Genomic DNA, 6430 nt, shown 5'->3' with positions numbered 1-6430 from the left:
AAAAAATTTTACCCATGAACAAAAATATGTATTTATTTACAACACAGTATAATCAAAACATACATAATGAAGGTCAAAGACACATTATTGTGCACACTGATCTAACCACAGAGACGTGAACAGACTTTGAGTCATTCCTGCAACAGATTCTGTTACTTGTGTTTCTGCTACTTTCCATGAATTCAAGAAGAAAAAAACATAATCAGTAGTCAAGGAGCTTATTTTAACATAGAATATCAGTGTAGTTGAACATCTAATGTTGGTACAGCGCTCTCAGAGGAAAACAGTTTGAAGAAAGTCATCAGGATTCATTTGTGGTGCGGGTATCTGATTCAATGAAATACATATATGTTTTGTAGCTATAGACTCACACATGCTTTGTACTATCGTTAAAAAAAATAGATATATATCTGAGAAACTAATTATTATTGTTTAGCACGTTATTAAAATCTATTTCTGAACAGAGTAGGCTATTAATAATAAACATGTACTAAACATACTTAGACTCGTAGCATTCATCATGTTACAGTGTACACTCATATTACTTTTATTGTTTTATATAGAGCATGAAAACATCGCGCCGTAAGAAATTTAAATACAATGAATTGCCTATCATATTCAAAATGTTTTACACGATTTCAAACATTGTAGTCAGGATTTATAGTTTGGGAAAAACCCAACTATGATTTTGTATTCATATAGCCTAGTATGTATGATTTTATAGTAGCCTATGATATGATTCTGTAGCCATAAACTCACGCATGCTTTGTACTAACAAATAACACTAATAACACGTTAACTAATGCAAAAAAGAAAAATTACTTTCTCATCAGATTGATCTGCTCTACTGGATGAAATCTTGTTCTTCTTGTGAGGGAAATCCTGCCTTTACTCAGCGCGTCTTCTTCCAGAAATGAACAGTAGCCGCGATGAATGATCTCCTCGCTCTTTGTTTGTGTTGGGCGTTTGCATGTTCACGCGTCTTACGTGGATATTTACATATGAACGGTGCGAGCCGCGAGGGTGCGGGATTGCATTAGAAATAATGAGCTAGACGGGAAAGACTGAACATCGTGTTGGTTTCATACGGATTACTTCATCACAGAATGTTTGTTTTCGATAAGTTCCCATTTGAACCCATCTCCAAGTACGTACGCTCCAGAATCTCTGCCCAATCATCTCCCCAAGATCCAAAGTGGAAAGTGGCCACTAGGTTCTGGTTCAGCAAACACTTCAACCAAATTCTCAGCATCTCCGGTATATCTCCAGAACACTATTCGATACATTCTTTTTGCATCGGTGCAGCAACCTCTGCCAAAACCATCTCGGTACTCGGACGCTGGTCATCGCAACATACCGGTCTTACATTCGCAACAACCTAAATGACATCCATCAAGCCCAAGCTAACCTCAGCTCTTTCCAATCTAGGGGGTCCTAATATCTCAGCCGCACATTAACGAGACATTTCCCCCATCCTGAGTCTCTATGGGCCACCAAAGGATACACAGATCAATCTACCATCCCTTCCCCCGTTCATCCCTCCTCCCCTTCCCCTTCCATACCTACATTATACAATAAAGATTACTTCCCTACATTTGCAGCATGGCGTGGTCCTTGCTAGTGAAAGGGAGTTAACTAGTTAACTGAGGTTTGGGAGCAGGGCCACGTCTCCCTCAACCGCCTCATCCAATCACCTCACTTCCCAAAACCTACTTATGTCAGGCCGACCCCCTCAGCTCTGTTCATCTCGTTCTCTCGAACCCACCCTTCCCACCCCTTTCTCTTCCATAACAGTCCTTAAACATCCCTCTCCTTCCTTCTAGGTTGCATTGGGGGGTCCTAATATCTCGGCCGCATATTAACGAGACATTACCCCCATCCTGAGTCTCTACGGGCCACCAACGGATACACAGATCAATCTACCATCCCTTCCCCCATTAATCCCTCCTCCCCTTCCCCTTCCATACCTACATTATACAATAAAGATTACTTCCCTACATTTGCAGTATGGCGTGGTCCTTGCTAGTGAATCGGTATTTTAGCTAAAGAGCTCACGTGAAGGAAATATTTTTTTTTAGATGTTCAGCTAAATATATCCTCAACATTTATATTGTGTCTCATAATGTATTTGATGTCCATCAACAATCACTCAAATGTAAATGTGTAATTATTAGGTCTAAGGACAAACTGTATGTCATTCCACTTCCAAACAATATTGAAAGAGACTAAAAACTGATTCCTGGGGGACTACTTCTGCAGCTTTATACAGATATCAATGCCAATTGTTGTTTTTCAGCTTTATATAATATATTATATAATAATGCAATGATATAATATTGATGCAGAGTGAGTATAGAGAGTGTTTACTTGACTGTACACTTTATAATGCATTTGCTTTATTTATTTGTTTTATTACTTTCTGAAAGCAATGTATGTCCAAGTAATGAAGTGAATTCCAAGCATGAAGTAAATTTAAAAATGACTCAAAAATGTGACTTAAAATATACTACAACTTCAGATTATTTAATATGTACTTTGAAAGTATACTTTCAATGCATTGTTACAATGATCATTTTCAGCACACAGTTAAAAAATATTCATAAAATATATTTAAGTGCAAATAAATATAAAAAATAAACAGAACTTTCAATTCAAGTATATTTTTGTAAAATATACTAAATTCCAATTATTTTAAAGTGTGTTAAAAGTTGTATTGTGAAAATAGGTAAAAGCATGATGCTAATATACTTTTTATATATTTCAAGATTTAAAGAGGTAAATTTTTGTTAGTATATTTGCAATGTACTGTTAAAATAGGGAATATATTACAAATACAATAAAGTATAATTTTTTCCACTAGGGAAGGTAATCCAGGATGTGAGAAGGTAATATATTAGAAACATACGTGAAATGGGTTCATAATTCAAGAATGTGAAACTTGAAAACTTTCAGAGTGCTGTTCCTCTATTAAGGTATTCCTTCCTTTTTTTAAACAGATCATTCATGAGACAAAAGGGGGTTAACATGTCCCGATGGATGCATGACACACTGTTTTCACACTGTTTCACACAGTTTTCTCTTTGTTTAACTGAAGAAAGTTTTGGCACAACCAGCTCTTAATTTCATCAGTGCATTTGCAGAGGGAGTCAATGGGGCTGTAGTCATTTGGCGATAACGCTAGGTAAACCTGGGTATCATCTGCATAGCTGTGATAGGAAATTTGGTTCTTTCTCTTTATTTGACTTAGTGGTAGCAAATACAGGGTGAACAAGAGCGGTGCAAGAATTGAGCCTTGTGGCACTCTGCATGTCATGGACATCCACTTAGACTTATGCTCTCCTATACTCACATAATAACCTCTCCCTTCTAAGTATGACCTGAACCATTTCAGTACCATGCCAGAAAGCCTGACCAAGTTTTCCAGTCTCTCTAGAAGTATGTTATGATCAACAGTGTCAAACGCAGCACTGAGATCCAGTAGTACCAGCACTGATATTTTGCCAGAATCAGAATTTAAGCAAATATCACTTAGCAAATATCTTTATGAGCGCTGTCTCTGTGCAGTGGTGCGGTCGGAAACCAGATTGAAAATTGTCCAGGTATCCATTTAAGTTTAAGTTGTTGTTCAGCTGATTAAAAACTACCTTTTCCATAATCTTGCCTATAAAAGGAAGATTTGATATTGGTCTATATTTGCTCAGTATGGTCTTATCAAGATTGCTCTTTTTCAGGAGGGAATGAACAACTGCAGTTTTTAGGGAGTTTGGAAAAGTTCCAGAAAGAAGTGAGGCGTTCACCACTTCTAAGAGATCTGCTTCGAAACCGTTAAGCACACTTTTGAAAAAAAAAAATGCGGTAAGTGTGTCAAGATAGTAGGTTGATGATTTAAGGTGCTGTACTATTTCTTCCAAAATTGTGCCATCAATTGCTTCAAAAACAGACACAGTTACTTCTTTTTGAATTTGCAGTCGAATCTGTTTGACCTCTGCATAACTAGAAGATGTGCCAATCGCTTTTTTTATATTATTGATCTTCTCAGAAAGAAGAAAGCATACTCTTGCATTTGCAGTCGGAGAGAATTTCACTGGGTATCTGACTTGGGGGTTTGTTAGTCTCTCAACAGTAGCAAAAAGAGTGCGAGTGTTGTTTAAGTGACTGTTTACAAGGTTTGAGAAGAAGGTCTGTCTAGCTGTGCCTAGTTCCACATTGAAAGCATGAGGGCAGTCTTTATAGAAACTATAGGGAATTTCAAGTTTCGTCTTCCACCACATCCGCTCAGCTTTTCTGTAATGTTTTTTCATACTGTGTCCTGCTGTTGATTTTCTTCAAGGTGCCTTTTGTCTGCCAGTCTTCTTCCTTTTCACATGAGTGTTCTCATTAATGCATCTCTTTCTTACAGAGACAGATCTAGATTCAGTCGTAGCAGAGATCAATATATCAAAAAAAAATAAATAAATAAAATACAGAAGTGATCGAATAGTGCTAAGTACTTAATAACAATGGATTAAATGTTTAGAACCTTATTGATGAGTAAATCTAGAGTGTGTCCACGATTGTGTGTGGGTCCATGCACATGCTGAATCAGGTCAAAAGTGTTTAAAACAATTATAATTTCTTTTGTAGTTTTGATTTCTGCATTATCTATGTGAATATTAAAATCCCCTGCAACAGCAAAACTGTCAAGAGTTCTGTCACTTCGGTCATGTCCTGTTTTTATGCGAGTGAGCAGCTTCGAATGTGCTCGAGCCGTGCGCTCTTTCGTCTGCGTGCCTCGTTTTGTGTTGGAGCGTGGTGTTTGGATCCTGGCACTCATATTATGACACCTTAAAATAAAGTTCAAGATAAATCCTTCAATCTTACTACTGGAGCTGCCCGTTTCAAATGATTATTAAATGATTATTAAACAGCAAGCAAATATGCAAAAGCGGCAGTCTTTCCGGTGCACTTAGTGTCCGAATTCACTCACTCGTTTTCACTCACTCCTTCAAGTGAACTGTATGAGTGGACTAATGTAGAGAATAGTAAATGAGGGTGTAGGGGGCGATTTCGGATACAGCCCTTGTGTTTGCAGTCCTGTGCGAGTTCGTCGTCGAATGTTGTCTGTTCCTGCCCTGCCTTGTCCTGCTAAGCCTGGTTGCCAGCGGTCCTGTTTTCCCCTACGGGATAGTTTTTGTTTGTTTTATTTTAATATCAATAAAAAGCCCATTCTCTTGCACTATTGAGTCCTCGCTTCATCCCTTCACCCCTAAGGAAATCATTGATAACAGTTCTGTAAACTCTTCAATAAAGGCTGGAGAGTATTTTGGAAGCCTGTAAATAATAATAAACAGAATGTGTGGCGCACCTTTCAGCACAATACCTAGATATTCAAAAGACAAGTACTGACCAAATGAAACTTGCTTGCATTGATAGAGATGTTTAAATAGAGCAGCTACACCTCCACTGTAGGTGAGAGAGCCGCGGATGGCGGGAATTAGCAGCCATACCAGCAAATTTATTTTATTTTATTTTTTCCTAAACTTTTAGTGCAAATATACACTATATGACTCCGCGGATGGCGCAGTCTTTGATTTTCACAACTATTATATTCATATAGAATGAGATGTAAAGAACTGTGAACTGTCAAAAGTGATAAGGTATAGCTAAGATTGGTCCAGACCAACCTTATAAAAGTATGAGAAAAGATAAACTTTTATATATATATATATATATATATAAACGTATATAAGAAGGTAAACTTCATTAAGATTCATTTTCTTTATTTCTATAATATCGGCTGTGACATCTGCTTATGCTGTTTTCACTGCAGCTGCATTAATTAATCAATAAAGACAAAAATCATCATGTGCCAGGCATGCAGCACATTAAAAGGTGGGCAGAAAAAAAAACTGTGCTGGACTGTAAATAGTTAATTTTATTGTATAGTGTAATTTATTAATTGTTTGTTAGTATATATACAGCACACTTTTTTGTTCTGTATAGTTAATATAGTTATAATTTTTTGTATAATTCATTTTTTTTTCTTTGAAAATTCTTAAAAGGACTGTTCATCAAAAAATGAAAATTTTCTTCATTTACTCACCCCCATCACTAAACCACTGCAGACAGGCTGTAGTCCATAGGAGGCACCTGCACTGCTCCACATTTCAAAAGGAAATGGATGACACCATAAAGCTGCATTGTTGCATTCAGCCCTTAGTGAGGAAGTAAGAAGAGGAAATGAGAAGAGCAATACAATAAAATAGGTCACAGCAATAAGTGTAATGAGGAAAATTATTTCATTGTATTGCAAAAACACTACCCAAAAATAGTGGTTTTACGGATCACAAAGCTCATAGTTCTGATCACATTACAGTTTTTGAGTCATCTTTTTTCAGATCAGAAAAAGACGATACAAATACAATTTGCTTTCCATTTATTACAAGAATAC

Source organism: Onychostoma macrolepis, chromosome 03 (genome assembly GCF_012432095.1).
Source record: "Onychostoma macrolepis isolate SWU-2019 chromosome 03, ASM1243209v1, whole genome shotgun sequence".
Taxonomy (NCBI): Eukaryota; Metazoa; Chordata; class Actinopteri; order Cypriniformes; family Cyprinidae; genus Onychostoma; species Onychostoma macrolepis.
The sequence above is the reverse complement of the archived record's forward strand: the minus strand, read 5'-3'. Positions refer to the sequence as shown.